Here is a 23,894-nt window from a genome sequence, read left to right as displayed (position 1 = left end):
AATGGAAGTCAAACTGTGAAAACAAAACCATCAAAGTTGTTGGCATTTTTGAGTGCTCAAATAGAAGCAGTGTCTCAAAAAACACATATCCATCTGGCTATCTCAATGTATCAGCAATTTGTAGAATTGTTCTGACTGGTCTTATGATCTGCTTTTATGTTTTTCTTTTTCTTTTTGTCACCATGCTCAATCAAACAGCCCGTGCCCATGCTTCAACGCTGGGTATGTTATTTCATTTTGTCATTCTATCTTGGCAGCTTTTGAAATTTCCACAGGTTTAGAAACACTGCAGAGGGAGAGAGATTAGCTGTGATTGCCTATTTACCTCTGCACTGTATTTCAGAAGTTGGGGGTAGCAAGGGAGAAATTTTCATATGAGACATAATTCTTCACCATCCACATATATGGGCTCTCTGCATGGGAATAAGAGCGAGAAATGGGGAGCAGGGAAAGGAATTGTATGTCATTTGGGCTTTTCTGGTTTGACTTCTCCACTGAAAGTGAAATTTGGGGGAAGGAGGGAGATGAATATATTAAAGTGACTTACCAGGCTTGAGCATTTGGAATAGAAGCTCTTTTTTGCCCAGTAAAGTTAACTGAGGGAAAATCTTCTTGTAACATACACAAATGTAATATATCTTGCCACTGTGGAAAAAAAATGTTGTTCCTGTTAGGTTTAGGTATTTATTTTCTTAAGTTGGTATTTTGGTGTTTCAAGAACCTCTGCCTTAGTTTCACCTTTAATTTTCTTCCTCACTTTGTGCTCATTGTGCTGACAACTGCTTATTGCTCTTCCTTATTTATTAAGAACAGTTTTGTGACAGTAAGGAATGGAAAGAGCCCCTATACACATGAGATCATGATTCCCTTGGATACGTTTTCCTTCATGACTTGTAGACCACGCTGGCTTAGTTTCCTTTTCCATAAAGATTTCTGGTTTGTGCTTCACATTGCAGAAGTTTCACCTGTGGGGTCTGACATCTCCATTTGCTTGGCTTGCCTTGCCTGCTGCAGGCAGAGATGCTCCATTCTCTGTTCATTCCATCAGCAGCTGGAGCACAGAAAACAGACTCCAGATCGGCGAACCTCCTTGGAGTTGGTGTAGGGAGAGCTCAAGCAGCAGCTTGGTTTCTGCAGTTAGGGTTTCACCCAGCTGAGTGGAAAAGGAGGAGAAGCAGGTTTTGATTGGCCTGACAGACAGCAAGCAGGGGAGGCTCTTTGCACATGGAGTGTTCTCCACTGGCATTTTGCCCTGGAAGGTTTGATTATTTCCTTTTCAATGGAGGAATTCTATCCAGAGTGCTGCCTATGAGATCTCTTCCTCATTTGTGCAGTTTTCTAGTTAGTGAAAGAAATGGAGCTGCTTGAAATTGTCTCTAGACTGGTCTGATCCAACACAGGAGTAGCCACTGGATTTATGCACATCCTGTCCTGGCAGGGGAGGAAGTTTCACATCACTGAAGTGCCTATGACCGAAAGTAAAACAATTGCAGAATGTTCCAATTTAGCCTGAACAGCCCTTCCAAGCTATTTGCAAGTCAGTGATTAATTAATGCTCGGATTTTTTAATGGACCTGAACCAAAGACACAGGCAGTCAGTTCAGATTGGCCTCCAAGGACAGGGCTGTTTCTATTAACTATCTACTTACATGCAGGCAGCAACTCAAGCAAGTAAATGAATAAAATACAGTGAGCCCAAGAACTGTGAATTGATAGGGTGGGTATTCTGGAAATCTGCCTTAAAGATGTATTTCTTAGGACTTTGTTCATCCCACTGTGATGTTATTTGGTTGTGTGAGTCTTTTTTCCTTTTCTTTTCCATTTTTTTATTTTCTGTTTCTCTTTTTTCCCTCTCTCTTTCCTTTCAATAGAAACAGGATCAGGGAGGCTAGGATTGTTCAAAGCTTCTACTGCTGGATTAGCAAGTGCAGACTGAGATTCAGCCCCAAATTCAGGGCACCCATGACCATGAAAAGAGACTACAAAGCAGATCACTCATCCAGAACTAGCCATACTGGCTCCTTTTAGAGAACAGAACAAATTGGGATCTCCAGATTCCACAAAACACTAATTTGGCCTAATGCAGTTTCTGTTGACAGGTAGGAAAACTGAACAAACTCTGACTAGACTTGCATTTGCACTGGTGACAAGTAATGATACCTGTCAGCTTCTTTTCTTTACAGAAAATAAGATCACAGTACTTTTCTTTACAGCAAATAAGATCACAGTACTACTCCCTTTCATGCCATTGTATAAGTCGAGTAGGTTTTTTGGTGGGGTTTTTATCTCCTCATGTTGTCCAGGTTTTTTACATACTAACTCTGTGATCCATACAAACCTCTGTGTGAGACTGTAAGAGATATATTCTTACATTGGGCGAGATGATGCATTTTGTTCAGATTTGTGTGACTGACTGAAACATACTTTTGTAATTTTTGAGGTAAGTGGATACCTTACATGCATGAAAATGGAAGACAGATTTTCAATCTAAGTGTTTGAATTCTTACATTGTTAATGTGGACAGTAACTTTTTTCAGTAAGGAAAGTAAGAAAAAAAGGATGGGAAGGTATCATTAGAAGTGGAAATCAGTTTTAAATTACTCCAGATAGTATGACTGACTGTGTTCTATATGAATTGGTTCAGAATTTAGAGGAGGACACCTGAAATGTTCTAGAAAAACAAATTGTCTTTCGAGGCTGTAGTATTTAAATGAAATCCAGGAGGGAAGGGCCTTCCTTTAGCCCATGCAGTGGGTATATGTTTGGGGCATATATGGTGGGACAACATCATGCAGAGTGTTGAGTTTCTGGCCTTTTCTAGCATAGAGAATTAACATGGTTGCATCAATGTCTCAGGCCTCGATTGGCATGACATCAGTAACAGTTACTGCTGGAGTGCCTCTTGTATTTTCATCCAGCAAACAAAGCACTGCATCAGGTGTAGCTTCCTGAACGTCCTGTCAGACATTCCTGCAGAGGTGTGTGAGCACCTGGTAGGTCTGTGTGTAACTGATATGTACCTGGAGTGTGAGAAACGTTAGGGGTCTGTTCTGTAAGCTCTGCTGAAAACCCTACGATAACACATGCTGCAGATAACACTGAATGGACTCTGTTTCCAGGGCATAATAAGAGGATTGTAGGCTTGTCTGTTACTTGCCTGGAAATGGACAGAGAAATGTTTAAAACCCTCCTCACACATGCACACATTTGGTGGTAACTGATTAAAAAAGGCAGCACAACAACAGTTAGCTCAGCACCAGGTGAAGGAGCTTTAAAATGAGCTGATATGCTTCCATTAAATTCCATGTTTTACTAGGCATTTACAGGGCTTATGACACGAGGCTTGTAAACTGCTCTGTAACACTCAGCACCAGCAGCTCAGCTGCTGAGCTGCCTCGATTCAGAGCTGGGCAGGGAACAAGGGATAAAAGAGGGGGAGGCAGGATGAATCCCCAGCTGCAGGGCTGAGCCCTGCTCTGACAGAACTGGTGCTTTCCAATATCTCACTACAGCTGTGAACAGCAGCCATCACAGTCTGACCTGAGAGCAGCCAGAAAAGGACTCTCACATCAACAGCTTTAAAATCTATTTGGTTCATTTTTTAGAGGGTTTGAACTGGATCCTTGCTGCAAAGCAGGCAGCCCATAACAGAGAATAAAAGGTTTTACTCTTCCACAGTCCAGCCATGAGGCAGGAAGGCAGAAATGATGGAGACCTGGCAGGAACTGGTATGACTGTAGCTGTAGGGGAGAATAATCATTGAGATGGGAGGTCACCACAAATGTCAGCATGTCCATAGCTTTTTTTATGTATTTTAATCTTAATTTCAAGCTTCCTCCAGGTGGAGAAGGACCCCATCTAAAGGTGCACTGCTGAACTCTCTCTTGTATGTGGGCATAAAGATGTATTTATGTGCGTACAGCCACAGAATGAAGGCTTGGATTGACTAGAATCTCTTCAGATGCCTACACCCTGCACTCACACCCTGGACTCTCGACACAGAGACCCACTGGGTTCATTCTTATTCTTAACTTCAAGCAGAATATCTGCCTGCTGCTTGACTGGGGACTTGAGAAGTTAAATCCCCGGAGGAAACAGTCATTTGTTACATCCAGATTCCTTTTAAAGAGTACTTGGATCTCAGTAAATGCCTGTCCTGGGGAAAAGAAATCTGTATGCAAACTACAATTCCAGCAAAAGCATCTATAACTTTTAGAGCTTCATGTACCTGCCAGTCCCCTAGGGCAAATGTACTTGGCTATTTTGGGCTTTTTTACATTTCTTTTTCTGGCAAGTGCCTGTCCTGATCCTCCTATCTCTGTTAGTGATATCCTTAAGAGAAGATCCTCATGAGACAGATTATGGCCCTTGCAGGTTCATTCCCAGCCAGTAAAGACAACATTACTAGCAAAAGCCAATGAGGTATGAAAAGCTGTGCTGATAAAGCTGAGGGAGCTCTGCAGAGGTTATCCAGTGTGGCTTAGGTTTGAACTTCAGTTAGAGCTTCTTGCCAAGATGGTTTCAAAGTAAATCAGGCTTATATTCAGGAAAAGGCATCCAGAGGTCTACACCTTCCTTCTTCTTCTGCTAAACTCCTAGAAACAGGCTCCTTCCTGTGTGTTGCAAAAGGTGGCATTAATCCTAATCCTGCAGGTTTTCCTAAGGGTGACCTCCTTGCACAGCTTCTCTCCAGTATTTGGTTTTTTCTTAGTACCATGTTTAGGGCTGGTTTGGAGGAGAGGAAACAAAATACTCTTCTCAGCTCCCCAGTCTGTGTGAAAGTGTCAAGGTTTACAGCCACAATTTCAAATGCTCTTAATATTACTGGAAGCATAGAGTTAAATTATAGAGTTGTAAAGTTACTTTATAGTGATAATGCTGTCAAGCATCAATATCTCTGCCCCAGGGCACCATGGAAACTCAGTTAATGATATAAGAAGCTGATATTTTTCAGGGTTGCAGCTGTTGGCTCATACCCAGAAGGAATCTGTGTGTTTGTTCATATCGGGTATATACAGTGGGACCTGCTCAAAGAAAATTAAGAAACAGTGAAATTCTGTTTAATGAAGTGCAGTGGAATGAAAGTACAAAGCAATACATGGTGTTTCAGTATGCACACCTCATTCTCTCAAAGGGTTCAATGGAGTGGACAATGCTGCACAAAAATACTTCTCTTCTGTAAGAGAAGCTGTTTGTGGGGGAGAGTTTATGTTTGTATGTAGATTTGTTTATCTAGTTGCCTGTAGCACTGACTGCATCAATCTATGCAAACACTGTCTGGAAGTATCAGTAAGGAAATGGAAATTAAGGGAAGTGACTACAGTCAGCTTAAGAATATGTATAATTTTTGTAATGGATTTCTTAGGATCTGTATCTCAAAGTGCTTTGATCGCCTCAAATGAAAGATGCTATAAAAGTGAAAATGTATTATAGTGGTTTTTTGTTGTTGTTTTGGGGTTTTTTTTGCTTAAAAGTAGAATATCAGTCTTGGAAGACATCTTCAAAATTATTCCATTTAACCACATGATTCCAGTTACCTTTTCCTTCCTCTTGTGCACACAGATTTCTTTCCCAGGGATACCAAGGTACAGGGGAAAGAACAGATATAAGCAGGATGCATATCCAGATATATAGAAATGCTCTCAAGTCGGTTTCAGCCATGAATACAGGAGTTTGCCTTCTTTGGAGAGCAGGAAGACTTGAGTAGCTGTGAGCCTGGACAAGGGAATTTGGACAGGCTGATTTGAGAGCTGTCAATATTTACAACTGTATTCAGGAACAGGGACCTTGTGGACAGCTGGAGCATGAGCACCTTAGAGACACATGTGCAAATACCATCCCTGCACCCCGCCAGCTGTCCTCAACTCAGTGCTGGCACAGGATGTGCTCCTCAGCCTAGGTAGGGCTGGGAAGACTGATCCTCATAAGCCCAGCTCTAAAAATGGTCTCATCCAGTGCAGCCTTTGGGGTCTCTGTTGAGACACTGAATGCTACTGGTGCCAAACTGTCACTGAGGTTTTGCTGCCTGAAAGTCTCATCGGTGCTTTCCACTCAAACTATCAATGACTCTTGGCCTGCATGAACAAAACTCTCTAATTCGAAAAGGTTTTGATGGTAGTGTATTAAAAAAACCCATAAAATTTGCCAGTTAATAATAAACATAGTTACATTTTTCTATTAGTATTTCTTTTGTACACAGGAAAAAAAATAACTTAGACCCAGCACTTAGACCAAGCTTTTGCTGAATGGTTGGAAGGTGCAGTTGATCACATGAGTGATTGAAGGGCTTTGGATGATACAAAAAAGGGAAAGCTCTCTCCAGGCACTGCTGCTGTCCTTTTTGGAACTGGCTTTCCTGGGTTTGAATGCCTCTCTTATGAACTTTCTTTTCCATAAGCTTGTATTTTATCTTTTTCTTAGAAGCAACTTAGACAAAACTAAGCATATAGAACTGATATGAGGCTCTTGGGTGCTCAGAACACCATACAAATGCTATTAGATCCGTAGTTAAAATAATTCTTTGGTAAATGTTAAATTCCTATTAGTAACACTTGCTAAACTTAAGTGCAAAGGAAAGGGCAAGGCTAATCTGAAAGGCAATGGAGAGCAGGGCTTAAAAGATATTAACAATTTGTTGGAAATGTCTGAGGGGAGTGGTTATTATAACTAAAGAGTAATGTCTGTGGGTTGGAGACTTAGGTTAGGAAAGGGCTTTAGACAGTGCTGTGCTTTGAAGCTTTCCTAAATGTCAGTGGGGATGAAAAGAAAAAAGCCATTAAGAATGAGGTGTTTTTCAAAAAGCAATAAACAGCCAAATTGAAGCGTCCCTGAGAGATGTCTCTCCTTTTCTGCCAGTCTGTGGTGGTGTTTGTGTGTCTCCATGTTTGTCTTCTTTTTCCTCTTCTCTGTGTCTCTTCACTTCTGGCTGAGCCTTCTCCCCTGTGCCTGCCTTGCCTGTGTCCTCACCATCTCGTTGATGTTTAGGTCATTACCCCTACCCCAGGCCTTTCTGTCCTCTCATTGGGCTTTTTTCAGGAGGTGTTTCACTGACCAGACACACCCAGTCTCATGGTTTTGTACACTTTTTACTGTCTTTCACCCAAACTGTTCCTTCTTTCTTTCATATTTTGCTACCTAAAGGCTCAGCAGAACTTCTTGTTGATTAAAGGCAATTCTAGGGTGGGAGCAGAAGCTGTTTTTTAACTACTACTTCTTTAGTCCCAAATACCAACATTCTGGAAGGGCATAAGAGAGGGTTTTTTAGGAAACTCTGCAAAGAAACAAGCCTCTGTCTGTCTGTGTGTCTGTCTGTCTTTCTCAGCTGCTTGACCAATTGCAACTGAATTTGACAGTGATAAAGGTCTCAGAGATATTACATTCCTATGAGTTTCATGAAAAATAGCTGGCTGAATGAGCAGAGAGACCACAATTAATCTCTCCAGTAGGGACAGCTGCATGTCTATTGTTAGAAACCAGAGGAGGACAGTAGGCATGAAAGTCACAGGAAACAGATCCAACATCTCCTTTCCTTTCTGAGCTTGTCCCTGGTGAGTCAAGACTTCACTTTCCTTTTCTCTACACACTTTTACCCCTAACATCTGTGCAAACCCTAACAAAGGATATCTTGTGGCATTCTGGAAAGCAGATTGCATCTTCCCCATCAAATCTCTGCTGAAAGAGGCCAGAAATCTGTCAGGTTTCACTTCACAGGTGATGAGAATACACATCCAAGCCAAGGCCAGTACAGGCCCACCCCAAGCCAGCTGGGTTTCTTGTCACCTAGAGGTGAAACTTTGTCCACAGTTCAGAAAAACAAAGCCTGAACATGTCTCAGGCAGAAACTAAAGATAACCTGCAGCTTTGATCTAGTGTTCAGTAACTTTTGTGTTTTGATAAGAGCAGGGTGGGTCTGATTCTCTCATGTCTCTTAAAAAGAGAACAGCCAAATCAGCTCAGATCAAAACCAGTCCTCTGCAGTGTCTTGTCTCCGACAGAGGTCAAAATAAGGTGCCTGAGAAGAATTTAATAACAGAATAAGCATGTAACAGTTTTCCCTGAACATTCCTTGGCTTCAAGAAATTAGTGGATTGGGGATCCCAGAGACAGAGATATTAGACTCATTAAATCATTTATGTTGGAACAGACCTCTCTGACCAGTAACCCAGCACTGCCAACCCCACCACTAACCATGTCTCCAGGTGCCACATCCACGTGTCTTTTAAATCCTTACAGGAAATCCTTCAACCCTTCCCTGGGCAGCCTGCTCTAGTGCCTTACAACCCTTTCTGTGAAGAAATGTTTCCTAATATCCAACCTAAATGTCCCCTGGGGCAACTTGAGGCCATTTTCTCTAGTCCTGTCACTTGTTACCTGCGAGAAGAGAGCAAGACCCACACACTGATTATATCTGAGCTAATAGTCAATGGATGTGTCTCCCATGAGCCTGTATACATTTTTAGCATCCACAACATTCCTTGTTATGGATTTTCACATCTTACTAATAACTTGTTTGTTTTAAGCCTACCTCTGAGCTTTCCTGTGACACAGGGCTGTGAGGAGATTGTGTTTGCATCTGAGCTGGTTAAATGAAGGTAATTATTTTATTCTCTTTTGTCTTTTGTCCTGCAAGCTTTATTATGTGATTCCTACCTGTACCCTGGGAGTAGCATTGACCATCAGCCACCTGTATTTCACATTTGAAATTTCACAGCTGAGGTAGTTATTTGCTGACTACTTACCCTGTACATCATAAGCAGAAAATTACCAGATCAGGTAATCATGTCAAGAGCTGGTTTGTCATCTTACATTTTTTCTCTAGTTATAGACAACTGTTTGAGCTGCCAAGTGATGGAGAATCAACTCCAGTGACTCCAATGGTATTTCTCGTGGGATTTTTATTTGCATTCAGGATAAATCCCACCGTGGTCACATGAGCAGCAGATACAAGCATCAAATGAAAAATAAAGCTTTCAGTTTGAGAGTACAGACTGTAAGCATCATGTGTTCAGTTCCTGATGCACTTAGCACTGTGCTTGCTCTCCTATCCTCTTGTTTTTTCCCAGTATTTAGGAGGGATTCAAAACTTCCTAAATTAATTGAATTTCTGTTCAGCATAGACTGGAATTTCTGGTTAAAAGAATCTGGCAACCAATGCCTGTTGGAGGGATTACATTTTTGAAAACTGCAATATCCCTAATACCTTGCTTTCTGTCATTATGATTGGAGTGCATCACTCTTCCCAGCAAACCAACTTCTGGATAACGTGCTCCCACAGTCAGGTTGCATTCATGATTCTGTCAGGCTGGTTTTTTCTTTTTCTGAAACTAAGCAATCCTTATTAAACCAGCAACTGCCATCTGATGCCATAAAAAAACCTAATGATAGGTAACAATCCATTCATCTTTTCTCCATCATCCAGTCCCTCTAGAAATCCACTATGAAGGTTAACTGCTCAAGACCTCTCATGTAGCAAAGAGGATCTGCAGGGCAGTGGAGTGTCGTAGCAAAAGCTTACACTGGACTGGCTTCTGTAAACATTTGGCTGGAGCAATATTGGGGGGACATGTGCAAAGTGAGATCTCTTCCCACCACATCAATAAATGACAGATCTCAATATTACTTTCAGTAAAGCCTTTAATATGTTGTTCAAGTGGAATGCAGCTGGTCTAATCAAGATAGGTAATGGAAATGGCTCTGAGGCTCCAGTTGTCTTCCTGGTGTCTTTCTACAAGAAAGGCAGCTGGACGTCCAACGCTCTTATGTGGACTCAGGACTGCATTGATTCTGCCAGCCCAAGGGGAGAGAGTTTCCAGGACTTCAGCCCCATTATTCCTGTTTTCAAGCCTTTTCATCACTGAGTTTCTGAAAATTTCTTCCAGGTCTGCTAAGTGGCTGATCCTGTTGGCAGAACACAGCTTCAGGCTCTTTGTCTCTTCCTGTGCAGCAGTGACAGCTCCACTTGAGAAGATGCCCATGGCTGTGCCTGTTAGCACTCTCACAATCTCCTATTCTTGCTGTAATACTGTGAAGATTTGAGACTGGGCTATTTCTGGGCCAACAGGGTTATCATCTTGGTGCTCCTTCTTCCTTACTTAATGATTCCTCTTTGCACCACATCCCTCACGTTTCTGCCAAGCAGATTTTATTGCATTGACTTTCTTTCCAAAGCCTGCCCAGAAGGACAGCTTTCCTTCAGCCAGGACACAGAAAGGGCCTGTGTCTCTAGAACCATCAATATTTTTCTTGAGATGATAAATGAGCTGCCAATAAACCAAGGCAGCTGCCAGATCCATCTGAGAAACAGACCTTCAGACCTGGTTTATCCGTGCTTGGTTTATTCATGTGTCTGGAAACCTTTGGGATGCAGAGGGCTAAGCACTCTGAGGCAGCCACTTAGACAGTATAGATTGATGCAGGGGGAGTTTATGGACTGGTTCAGATACATTCACCATTACTTTGTGCTCGCCTATCTCAAGCAAGAAAATGGCTTCATATTTGTCATAGGGAACACCACAGAAAAGAAACAAAGCTTTCAAAACAAGACCTAAATTCTCATACTTGCTGTATCATTCAGTTTGTTTTTCTTCTTCTCTTCTGGCCTTTCTTGCCTATAATTCAGGTTTTTGCATAAGCTGTGAAATTTTGTTGTCAGGAGTTTTCTAAGGAGATGAGGCATGGCTGATTACATTGTGCCTGGAGGGATGGGAGCAGTTTATGTGCTTCAGTGAGTAAGGTTTGTAGGGAGACCAGTCTGGTTTTGAACCAGATGACACAGCTGGGAGAAGCAGGTAGCCTCTGTGTTTAGGATGCTTTGTTTCATATGCATTCACCCCAAAACTTCTGACCTTATTTTTTTGGTTTCAACCAACAAGAGTTCTCAGCAGTATTAAATTTGGGCAAGTTTGATGAGAACAGGCAGCTGAGCAAAGGAAAGGGACTCAAGAAATACCTCTGCTGGGGGCAAGGCTGGAGGGAGTGTAAATGTTACTGCACTCCAGAGGGTCTGTCTGGAGGAGTGACCACAAAATGCTCCAGCACGGAGAGAATTTCAGCTGGCACATGATCAATATTGCTGGAGGAACCCGGGTTAGGGACCTGCGTGATGCAGGAGCACGAGCTCCAGCTCTTTGCTCATGAGGGGACTCGAGGAAGCCCCGAGGCAGGAAAACCAGCGAGGAGAGCTCTCGGTGCCGGCTCTCGGGAGCACCAGCCCGATGCCTGTTCGCGCATCCCCGTGGCCGTGTCGCAGGCGGGGCTGGTCCTGCCGGAGCGGTGCCGCGCAGCTCCCGCTTGCTGGAGCTCAAGTGCCCTCTTCTGGCACCGACCGTGCCATCCCTCCGTGGCAGCCGGCTGAGAGCAGGGCATGTTTTCCTGATGGTTGCTAAAATCAGGAACAAAGCAGGTTTTTTTCTCCCTTTGCTTCCCCTCTGTGTCCGGACTGCCCTGGCGGCAGTAGCGGTTGGAGGATACGGAGCATCCCTATTGCAGCAGCCTGGCCAGGTCTGAGCTTTCCTGTGACCCAGGGCTGTGAGGAGATTGCGTTTGCATCTGAGCTGATTAAATAAATATATTTTTATTCTCTTTTGTCTTCTTTCCCCTGCCTTATCAGTTGTACATCTGTATCTACCTTGATTTATGCCAGCTGAGATTGGGGTGGCCTTTCCCTGCTCATGTTCCCTGCTCTCTGTTGTATAAATCCTCTCTTGGCTATTCCTGACCTGTTGATGTCAATAGTTTTCATCGTGAATCCCAGTGGGATCTAGATTTGACCTCTGTCGATTACCAAGAGATAGCTAGTGATGAAATGAGGGGAGAGGGGAATGTGCAGCAGCTGTCAGAGAAGTCCCCCATCCTGGCTGGGAAGGGAAAGTTTGGATACACTTGTTAATGTCAGTTCAAGGTTAGCAGTACACAGCACAGCAACTGCATCTGTCTGCAGAGGCGTGTAAAATCAGCCTTAAGAAAAAGGAGTTTCCTGCACTGCTTTATCACATCAGTTACCATCAGAGGCCTTTGCATGTGCTTTGGATTTTTCTCTATGTTTAAGAAACATTTCAAGCCATAATTGATTATAGCTGAATTTGTGTTACAAAGTAGGGAACAGCAGGTCAGGACATTTACGCTGTGAGACAAGACTGAGCCTGATTCCCATTTAGATGCTTTACAGCAGAAGGGTAGTGGTTTTTTCCCCTGGTTACAAGCAGTGCCTCAGCTCAGTATCGAGTGCAACACTGTATTAATAATTCTGTACTTATTGTAAGCCCTCTGAATGCAAATCCCTTGCACGCGAGCTGGATTGGCATAAACCACTTTGGGAAGCACATACACAATTTATACTGCCCTCCACTGCCTTTATGAGGAGTAAAAGGAGCTGGAGCCAAGATTGCCAGGTTTTGCAAAGTGCCAAGCTGAAAGTGAAAATCCAGCTTCTCCCTTCAAGGTGAAAAGGACATAGGAGATTCTGGTGGTTTTGGTCTGCCTGAGGATCTTCCTGCAGTGGTCTCTGCTCTGTTATATGCACTTTTAAACTGCCATATGCTGACATTGTTTTTTCCTGGTCATTTCACTATTAGTTTAGTAAGGTCTCAGAATAGAGGTTGGGAAATGTGACTGCTAATAATGTGATTTTATTTAAACCCTGTGCCTGTGTTCCATCTCACTTTCCTTCTCAGTGCTGGGTGGTTAGGTGGAATTCAGGCAGAGATGATCTGTGGCTGCAGATAAGTACAGCACCCTTGCAGTGCTACCAACCAAACCCAGGAGTGCAGGGACAGGTAAGACCATGTGCCAAAAACTGAAATGAGACAAGCTAAGAGTTTCCAGCCAACGCAAGCTGAGATTTTAAAGCACTTTATGTGAACGGACACAATAGAAGAACATAGCCAATACTCAAAATTAACCTGATGACTTTCAAAGTGATTACCTGAAATACGACATAAGGATAAAGTGAATATAGTCAACTTCTAACATTTCACTTTCAGGCTGCTGCTCTGCATAGGAAAATTTATATGCGTGAGTGCATGCATACATTAGGTATGCACATACACCAGAACTTTTAAGTACATTCTCAAGATTCATGAAGGAAATGAATGATGACAGCAAAAGAAACTTGCAGGCCTCTCTTTGTGTGGGGAAGCTCCAAGCCACCATTTCAGTGAACAAAGATGCCCCTCTATCAGGCCTCTGCAGACAGAGCTGGAACTGGAGCGGCCCAGAGTAACAGTGCTGAGAAGTTGGTACAATAACGAGGCAGAGCAAAGCAGAGCCTAACAGGATGACAGCACGAGGCACCAAAAATAGGTGGCTTTTGTATGACTATAATAGCACCACCTGCTTTCAGAACGTTAGTCATCCTGTAAATGTGTCCATTCCAGTGAATATCCTTGAGGGAGTTGACACAGAAATCCATAGAAACGAGGCTCTGAATCTGAGCAGAGAAAAGGGAGAAGAGCAGGGATGCGTGAGGCTGAAAGGAGCTGCTGGCAGGGGAAAGGAGCAGCCTGGGATTGCGTGTGTGGGTGTGCATGGGGTAGCAGAGAAGTTTGCATGCTCTTGAAGGGAAGAATTTGTTTCCTTCTCATCAAACCCCAGCCCCTGCTGCTTTCTTTGATTTTTCTCTAGCAGGGCCAATCTAGGCACTCAGTGATGATAAATAACCCAGTATTACAAGGTGATATGCACAGTGACACGATAATATGGAGAGAAAGAGAAGAACCCAAAGGGACGTTGTTTCTGTCATTTATTTCCCCAGTGTGCTCTGCAGCTCAGGCAGTTTGGGAACCCCATCCCACGGCTCCATCCGCAGCCTGGCAAGGGGCCTGAGGGGAGCCGGGCAAACCTCGCTGGCATAACCAGTCCCTGAAAACGCTGTGTTTTCCCTGTGAGCTTTGTCTGTGCTGACCTTGGTAGGATGCTTCAGCCCTGTTTTGATTGAGGGCCTTTTGAGACCTCGTGTTTGATCTGAGGTGAAGGGGTCGCTCCGCATGTCACGATGTCACGATACCTGCGCTCGGCTGTGGCTCCGCCGCCGTCCCCCCGCCTGGCTTGGGGGTGGTCACACCACCTCCCTCCCTCCTCCTTCCCTCCCCCCCTTTCCTGGTCAGCAGCTTTCGGCTCTGCCATCGTAACAGGGTTGGGGTTTTTTTTACCATTGCGTTTCCGTGCCGTTCCCTGGATTTTGTCGAAGCAAACTGAGAGCAGAAGCGGTGTTGTGCTGACACGCACGGAGCATCAGCGGGGCTGAGCCCTTGGCTCCCCGAGCAGGGTGCTGTGTTTGGGCTCACGGAATAGCAAGTTGTCGCTCTCTGTTGGACCAACATAAGGAAAGAAAAAAAGGAACATTTTGCCAGAGGGTTTTCTGGCCATTTCCTGGTGACTAGGGATGTTGAGACGTGGGGATCTGAATCTGTTTGTGGCTCTGTAAAGAGCTTTGCAGCCTCAGTGCCTGTCCTTTCCTCTCCCAGTTTTTTCTTGGATGAAAATGCAGGACGGGAGAAATGGCGTTGTCTAGACGATGACACAGTGCTAGGACACAGTCTAGTGAGATAAAAGGAAAATGGAACAGGCATACAGAGCAAAGTGATTTGCCTAAATCTGCACAACCAGATCTCCTGACTCCTTCACTCTCCCTCCTGTGGCTTCTCCTTAGGAGATGAAGTTGATTGATTGAAATTGCCCTTTTTACTGATTACCATTTTAATAATCTAACCAGTTATGTCAGAAATCCAGCATGAGGGGTTGTTTTTTTTGATCCAATCTGTTTGTTACTTGCATTTCTCACAGGTGGGCACCAAAATCAGACTAGTTGGGTACTCTTTTTATTTACATTTGGGTTTATGTCCTTGTCATTCAGGTACAGTGTGGTGTTACTGCTGCAGCTGCATTCTCACATGCCAGGGGAATATTCTTGTTAGAAGGAAATGAAAATTAAAAACAAAAATGTCCCACTCCCAACCCATCCCAGGGGAAAAACCCCAAACACAACAACAAAAACAAACCCAATAAACCAATCTTCAAAAATAAATCTTGATCTCATAGGTCTTGGATAAAATCTCTTTGCATATCCGTGCGTGCTTCATCTCCTTGGCAATTGTCATCCTGTGTACAATTCATGTTTTATGAGTGTAGGATGGAAACTATTGCTGTCTTCTGCTTTGACATTTCTGTCTCCTCACCGCCCTCTTTGCCTGTTGTTAGTTGCTTCTCATGCCACATCTGACTGGTTTTCAGTGTTGATGGGGAGTCTTTGCCTTGGAGTTTTGCATGACTTACACTTAACTGACCACCCCATTCCTTTGAGGTTTTAAATAGGTGAATAACAGCCCAGCTTTGTGCCCCAGGGTTCTGATTCTTGATGGGTTTTCCCACATGCTGTCAGCCTGCAAATAAATAACACTTGCAAGAAAAAGGGACTAAAATCATGCTAAATCTCCTCTTTTTGCTGAGAGCCAAACAGACTAGTGGCTGGAATGCAAGAAGAAAGGATATTCCTATTCCCTGCTCATTTGGCTGACAGAGTAATCACTCAGAGTAATAAATCTTCATTGGAAACTTAGATGAAAATGGAAAAGGAATGAGAGTGCTTTCAGAGAAGAAGCTGGGAGGGGGCTTTTGTCTCTGCTGAAGCCCAGCTTCAGAGGGAGAGAAAAAGGGCTACAGAAGCCCCTGCTGCTGGGTGCAGAATGGGCCTTAAAGCCCAGGGCTGTGCCTGTTGGCTTGTCCCCCTCGGTCCTGGTCATCCCCCGGTCCTGACCTGTGCCTTCTGCTCCCCATAGCCCTGGGTTTGAGGAGCAGGGATGTGTGTCTGCCAAATGCACCTGAGCAGCATGAAGGGGCACAAATAGGGGCCAGGAATAAATGCTAGAGATCCAGAGCAGCTGGCTACCTGCTGTGCTTGCTCTGTAACCCTTCAGGAGCCAGCACTTTCCCACAGCCTCATGAGCAAAAAAGGACAAAAAAAAAGCAACCACAGAGCTGAAACATTTTATTTTCCCTGCTGGGCCTGCCAATTAACCCTGTCAGGAGCTGGAAACCCACAGTGGGCGCATCAACAGACAATGAGCTGCAGAGGGGGAGTGCTGGAGGAAGACAGAGCAGGGATCCAATCACCTCCCCATAGCCCTGAAAGAGCTGAGCTGTGGTGCAGGGACGGTGGGAGCCAGTTTGCAGGAACCTTCATGCTTCAGAAACTGCTGCAGGGCAAACAGAGATGCCGAGCACCAGCTCCTGGTGGGATTCTGTCTCCTCACTGCCTGACTGCTGTATGTCTGTCTCTGCAAATGCCACTGTTCTTGCTCATCCTCATCCTCCAGTCGCTGTGTATTCTGTGTTGGCTTTGCAGTGTGTTTGGGGATGTTGAAGGGGCTGGAAACAGGGAGGAGGCAGCAAAAACTTTCCCCTCTCCAAAAACTCCCTGTCTGCAACTCGTACTGCTCCTGATCTGCTTTGGTGCTTGGTTCTTTGTGTTTGGGCAAGCTGGTTACCTCTTCCTTTGCTCTAGGGAGTGGAATGTTTGAGCTGGACTTAGAATAAGGCTAACTGTGTGAGTTGGATGAAGCATGGGCCACACAGGATGTATTTTTTTGTTCCTCTTGGTCAAGTGCACCAGGTGATGTGTAGAGAGCTGTGTCAAGGTGAGAGACAGTGAGCAGGGCAGGGTATCCTTCACTGTGAGGATGATGAAGAACTGGCTGTACATTGGGACTGTTTGGCACCTTGGGTGCAAGTTTGTTGAAGTTACTTGCCTAACTTCCTCCTGCATCACCTGTTGCGTTTCTACTGAAATCATCAAAGTGACACCAAAGATGAAATCTGCCCCACAGTCACCTCTGTAGCTTTTGGATCAACAAAGGACGCTGGCAACAAAGCAGAGAGGCAGGCACGGTGCTTAATTAGCATTGCTTTGATTCCTCTCTGCAGAAAGCAATCCTTCTTTCCACTTGTTACTTTCTTTGGGAATAAAAATCAGGTGTCGCCCCATCTGCTGGGGGACTGGCACAATGGTCCCGCATGTGGGTACGGGTGAGATCAGCCCTGTGAGCCTTCTTGTCTCCCTGGCCTCACACCTCATCCCACACACTTCCCAGCTCCCTAATCCTCTCGCTGCTAATTGCCTTTCTAATGCCTTTGGACACTGGTGCCTGCAAGGGGGTGACACGCAGCGTTCTCCCAGCCTCGGCAGAGAAAGGCAGCGTGGCTGTGGCTCTGAGCAACAGCACAAATGGAAAAAGAGGGGCTGTTTTGGAGCTGAGTGATGCAGAGTTAATATTCTGACTCTCGGGCCATGAAATCAATCTTCCAGGTGAATTTGTGGCCTCTTGAATTCATTTTGGGCACGACACACACCTCAAATGGAACGGGCTGCAGCTCTTGACGTCAGTAAATGCTTTCTGCCCTGCAAAAGAACACAGCTTGGATTTCATCTTGCTTTTACACCTTCACTTCTCCTTGTAAGGCTCATTGTCACCAACAGGTCTGGTGTCATCCAACTGCGGCAGTGAGACCAACACTCTGTGCTGCAGAAATTCCCAGAGCACAACACTCGGCAGCTGCCAAAGCTTTCTGCTGGCACCTGCTCAAGGCAAGAGAGAGAGTAATATCACTTTGTGTGCCTCCTTTCATTGCTGCCCACCAGGAACCAGCAGGGACAGCACTTTGCTTCTCTGCTTGAGAGACACACAGGTTAGATGAGTGAGGCAGACACCTTGAGCCTCTGTGGCCTTTTCAACAACTCACATCCCCTTTTTCCCATCCCACTTTTTTCCAGCCAGATTGTAGCTGCCCCATATCACTGTTCTCTGGAAGGCTGGCACAGAATGGCATTTTGCTGTACTTTTCTTCTGCTGTTTCTCACCTGCCAAAGTCCTTCCTTTAAATGTCACAAGTCTAATTATTTTGGGTATGAGAGTTGGCGATGGCAGCATTTGGGCAAACAACAAAAGGATCCTTTCACCAAGGCAGGAAGGAAGATCAGATATTTCTGGTGGTTATGGGGACAACTCTCACCAACTTTCCTCATGCAGCTTCATTCCCTTCGAACTCATGGGTGTCTGCTGTCTCCTTGTCTTTCCATCTAAACTGAGACACCAAATGTACTAAATCCCTTCTTTATAGAAGAAATTCTGCGAGTTGAGAATATCAGCTCTTGTGCCTCTCCCTTTTCCAGCCAGCTCAGTTCTGAGCAGTGGAACAGACAGTTTGAATGACAAGAGGAGGCATCCTTAATCCAGATATTACACAAAGTGCAGGTGGGAGAAAGAGCGAATGCAGTGCCCGTCACAGAAAGGCACAGAAACAGTGCAGGGAGCACGTTGTGCTGGTCCTTGCCTACCTGGAGCTAAATAGGGCCTTTCTCTGAAACTGCCAACAAGGGGTGGGCGTGGTTGTATCTGCCTGGTGGTGGTTTGGTGGGTGCTGTGCTGGCTTGGGGACCTGACATGGGCACACAGCGTGTGCAAAGTTCCCTGTCAAACAAAGTCATCCTTTCCTCAGTTCTCCAACAAGCAGCAGGAGCAGGATTGTGCCCAGCCTGCAAAGCTGGCTGTGATGGCTTCCCCTTCCTCCTGCAGCAGCAAATTGGCAGGGTGACCTGAGAAAGTCATAGAGGCCCATGTGCTGTCAGTGAGCTGTGCAGCTTCTCGTCCATCTTCCCTTAAACGAGGCAGGTCTCCCTTTTCTCATTCCCTGCTGCTCATCCCACCTTCTCCCCTAATCCACAGGCTAAACAATGTTTCTGTGCTCTGGCTCTGCCACATCCTCTCATTTGAATGCTGCCAGGTTCTTAATTTCCTTGATTTTTGGCAGCAAGGAGCTCCCCAGATTCCTTGTACGTGGGGAAGCAATCCCTGAACAAGACCTCCATGAAAGGTCTAGTCCTGCCTTGTCTGGGCTCTCTATAGTGCTGTATTCTCTGACAAAGCTTCAGCTTAACTGCACAGATATAAAACTGAATTAAACTGGGAGGTGTATAACTTCATCACCACAAAATGGCTTTATAATGCCTAGATATGGTATGAAGAAATATTTTGTTATATTTATTTTAATTGTGTTAGGGAAAAGATCTTTCCCTCTTAGGAAAGTGGTAGAGACAGTATAGAAATGGGAAATAAATGCTCTTTTCCAGTGCAGAGAATGTAGCCACCAAAACAGCTGGTGTGCAGCAGAAAATTCAGGCAATGAAACTACCCAAACTTGTTTCCGTGTCCCACTAGGATGAAATGCACAAAAACGTAATAAAAGGAATCATGATTTAACAGTTAAGAGTGAATCAGATAAAAAGCCCTCTCTCCTCCTAGTGCTATTTGCTGCACAAGGCAGAATACGTGGAGGTTAATTATATTTCAAAGTCGGCGCTCTTTAGGGATGGGCCAGTTTATTAGGGGAGGCTGGAATTGTTAAAGACAGATTTTCTATGCATCAAAACAGTTCATATGAGGCTCAAGGCTTGGCTGGTCTGACCTCAGGCAACACTATGTACTTTGATAAAGCTTTCAGTGGCAATAAAGTTTTACTGAATAGTACTAAAGATGAATCAAACTGGGAGACATAAGGCAGAGGAAATTTTGAAGTATTCACCCAGTTTTTGCAGTCAGGGCATCAAGAACTTTCTGATCCAGAGGATGCATCAGGCTGTCTTTAATAGCCACTGATCTGTTTGTGATTGACAATTTAGTATCTAAATATTAGACACTAATAGTTAGAGTGTTGACTCAAAGGTTAGGAATCTCTAACGAACATAAAAGATGACCGTATTTTTTCACTAGCTCATTCCGTAAGAGAGGGCAAGAAATAAATGTACAAGCAATAAAAGGAGCAATATTTTTTGACCAGTATTTTCTTGACCTCATATGGAAGGCTGACTTGGTAAGATGAACACCCAGGATTTGGAGGGCACATCTACTGTGTTTCTTCCAGTCCTGCACTGGTACTGCAGCACGGCTACCCCTCCTCTGGTTCAGAATGCCACTGGATGGCCAGTGCCCCCCAGCCTTGAACTACATCTTTGTGGGGGCATTTTCCAGGCTCTAGGTGTCCTGCAGTAAAGGAATGTGCATCCCCTTGTGACTGAATGTGCGACACTGGGTCAAAAAAAGGTTGAGTAATTTGCAAAATGAGAAGCACCTTTTTTGAATTTACATTTAGGAATGACTGGGATCTACTTTAATCAGGATAGTGTGGAGAAGTGGGGACTCTCTGATAGACTTGTTTATGTTGTCCTAGGAATGGGGATGTTAAGATATGTAGGTTAACTAATGGCAAAATACGATGCCTGACATCCATTATTTTCCTTTTTCTTTGTGATGTGGTCTTGCTTGTTGCTTTGTGACTGAATTGTTTTAGGGAAAAGATGTTTCCATCCTCTGGATGTGAGACACGTTTCCATGCAAATCTTCTTAAATGTTTGCTAAAGTTTTGGGAGTAGAAAGCTCTGACAGTGGAAGGGGTACAATTCAGCAGGTCCTGTGAGCCAGAGGTATTTAGTTTGGGGTAAGAAACATAATGGCTTGTTGGCTGTTGTGCTCCAGGAGATGACATTCATGAAGAGATTCAAAATGGAGTTCAGCTGCACAATCATAACACTTTGACAATGCTGCAAGCATTTAACTTAGAGTAGCTAATAAAATGCTGTAACACGTTGGTGATTGATAGACTACCCCAAAAAGGGGCTGATAAGGAGTGCTCACTGTGTACACAGTGTTCTGTTGTTCCTGAGCTGATGCAATGTGCATTGAAGTGAGGAACAAAATTACTATGAACTGAACATTGAAAGATCAAACCTTTGTAAAGATTAGATCCTAAGTCTCCACTGACTAAACCTTGCTTTTTATTGTCTCTGAAAGTTGTATAATCTCAGGGAAGAAGATAGGAATGTCTCTGAATTCCTATTTTTGTCCATTTTATGATTGATTGCTCTGAACTGAGGGGAAAAAATGAAACATGTTTCCTTGACTACGGCACTTGTGATGTCATCTGTGTTGTATTTTTTTATTCCCTCCCTTTTAGGTTCCTTTCTGAACTCACCCTCTTTATAGCCTACAGTAGTCCTACAGGTTTTCCTGCTGCTCATTTCACTCATACAGCATGGGTCACTCCTCTGTATCTAGGTCAGCCATGGCTGTGTAGAGTATTTGCCAAAACAATGTGCAGTCTGCTCTTAACGTCTGAACTGAACTATGGTATTCCAAAAGGTTACTTTCTATTGCTTTTTATGAAGATGGAGGACAGTCTGGGAAGTTTTGCTTTTAAAATAAGTTGATTCTGCCTCTTTTTCAGTTTTAGGCTTGATCTCTGTAGCCTGCCCTGTGCTGCAGTGTGATCACTTGGCTAGGCTGGTGTGGGCAAGTCTCCCTCAAAACTGGCCTCTCACTACCTTATCGCCTTTCAATTAGTGATCATTTGGAAAAGCCTTCCTTGCAGCACATTTGGGTATGACTGGAATCAATCTTGAGGCAATGACAAAAGCACCTTCTCTCTAAGACGTGGCTTTTGTTTTGGAGATTGTAATTTCTGAACTCTAGGGCTGCTCATGTAACTCAGGAATGAAATTTCTAAGCAGGCCTTGCCAGAAGTAACTCAGAAGTCACCCAGAATTAACTGTAGCCCCTTTCCCTCTGGCTCACACCAAGGTTACTGCGTTCACTTACAGCAAGGTCTTCCCTGTGCTTAGGCTTTGCGGAGTATCAGCTATGCAGGTGTTTTTGCCAGCTAAAGACTTTGCTGTAGAGATGTAATAATAGATGCAGGTCCATTTGGCTGCCTTTGGAGGGGGTTATCTTTAAGCAACCTGAATGTTGCTCTTTTTTTCTTTCTGTTCACCTTGATTTCTTTCCTAGCTTAAAAATGCATTGCACGGCTGTGCCACCTGGCTTTGGTGTGAAAAGGGCTGCTGACTTCCTGCTGTAGCCATTTTAGCCTCCCCTTGCTAAAGTTCAGGGCAATTCCCATTTTGTCCTGAAATCTTGCAAATAAATTGTATTGCTTTTGCATTTGTCAACATTAGGAGCTATTTGCTGCACCTTGTCCAAATTACCCAGCAAAGCTAAGGACCCTGTAGAATTTCTTTGCTTGCTTTTTTCCTTCCCTCTCCATGTCCACTTCCCCAATTCTGTGCTGTCAGCAGGCTTAACCAGTTTGTAGTCAGCTTCTCGGAGCCATTTATATAAATTAGGCCTAGCAGGGGTTCTGAGGATCGTGTGGCGATGAACATTAGTTTGCATTTGTTGACTTTAATTTTCTTTTGCCGTATGTTGACCCAATTCTAGAGCAGATCTAAATTGTTGGATATTTCTTGGCGGTGTTTCTCACGTCCATTACACAGCCCCACTGGCAACTGCAGGAACTCTGAAAACGACCTGGCTTGAAGTCATTTACACAACCTAAAACTGGAGCAGGAAGGGGCAATATTCACTGACCTAATTCAGCAGGTCTCATCGTTTAGGTCTCTTAATTAACAATGACTCTGCTTTGCCGTTCCCTAGCCTGATCACTATCTGTTCTCATTTGCTACGCTAACTCCTTGCAGAATTTCTGCTGAATTTGCAGCTTTCTGTGGAATATTTAGCCAGGCTGCCTAAATAAGCCACAATAAATTGTAGGATGCATATACCTTGCTTTTTGATTTACTCCCCTCTCCTTCCCAGCCAAGGAATCTTTGTAAAGTTTTTTGTCATCACTTCTCAACCTTAAAAAATTAAAGCACTTGGATGAAGATCAAAAGCCTGTATTTGTCTTCAAGATAGTCAGTAGTGACTGTGTCATAGCCAGAAGTACTTTACCCCATGCTCTCTAGGATCCCATGTGCAGATCCATCTCTCCAGCACAAGCCCTTGGTGGTGGCAGCAGCACACGTCACCCATGGGTGCCACTGGGCCCTCTGGAACCCTCTCTAGACTGGGAAGAATTCACAACCCCTCATTTCACCTCATCTGGTCTCTGAATGGGTTCAAGAATGCTACAGGGAGCCTGACACAAATTGACCTCTGCCTCTCACGTCCCTGCCCAAAAGGAGAAAGATGATCATTAAAATGATTTCTTTTAGGGCTCATTTAGCCCAATGTTTGTAACACGTGCTGTGGTGCTTCTGGCTGCTCCAAGCTGTATCTAGCAGAGCTCCCAGGAGAGAGAAAATCGTGGATGTGCCCCCAGGTCTGCTGTAAATTTGACTGAGTTGATCATGTCTCTGTTTTTTACAGCTTGTCCAGGACTTTTAGTGTTTTAACTTAATAGGAATGGACTGGTCCCATTCTCTCAGCTTCAGGGCCTTTACTCACTATCAGTTTGGAGCAGCTGCATTTATTTGCTTCTGGGTTTAGGGGAGAGAAAACCCCTCTTGGAGCTCTCCATGGGACTGAATATTTCCATGTAAATTGTATCTGGGGGCATTTTTTGGCCCAGTAATTTTAAGGACAGTACGCTGAAATTAGACTGGTGTGATGTTTTTAGAAAGGCTTTTAAAAACTACAGCATCCTTCCATTCCTGTTCCAGTTGTTGAGCAGGCAGGAGACTGAAGCAAGTGAGATCCCTGCTTTTTGACAGAGACAACATTTTCTAGCCTATGGATGCCACAGCATCCAGCTGCTGTTTGCCAGCCTGCCATGTCACCAGTACGGATTTGTAATCTGTGTGCAACTCAAGCAAAGCAAAGCAAGAGAGCTGCAGAACTTGTTTTGCTGCAGTGTTGGAATGAACACTGTAGAATTGTGCCTTTGTCCATCCAGCATCTGAAAACAAGAATCCTGCCCTTATCCTTGGGAGCAGAATTGTTCATGTAGGTTCATTGCCTTCTCCAAGGCACCCCTGGACTGGCAAGGCAGGCTGCCTGCCTGCCCTCCTCCTATCCCCCAAAACTGGGTTTCCAGTGAGACAATCAGCGTGTTTCATTCCTCCAGGGAAAAGA

At 44.3% G+C, this 23,894-nt stretch overlaps 1 protein-coding gene across 1 annotated transcript in view; it reads left to right on the top strand.

Moving 5' to 3' along the window:
- Window positions 1-23,894, top strand: part of LOC138114193 (BEN domain-containing protein 5) — an 888,499-nt gene that overhangs the window by 809,579 nt on the left and 55,026 nt on the right. The gene's annotated exons all lie outside the window — the stretch shown is intronic.

This window comes from Aphelocoma coerulescens, chromosome 8 (genome assembly GCF_041296385.1).
Source record: "Aphelocoma coerulescens isolate FSJ_1873_10779 chromosome 8, UR_Acoe_1.0, whole genome shotgun sequence".
Classification (NCBI taxonomy): Eukaryota; Metazoa; Chordata; class Aves; order Passeriformes; family Corvidae; genus Aphelocoma; species Aphelocoma coerulescens.
The sequence above is the reverse complement of the archived record's forward strand: the minus strand, read 5'-3'. Positions and strand labels throughout refer to the sequence as shown.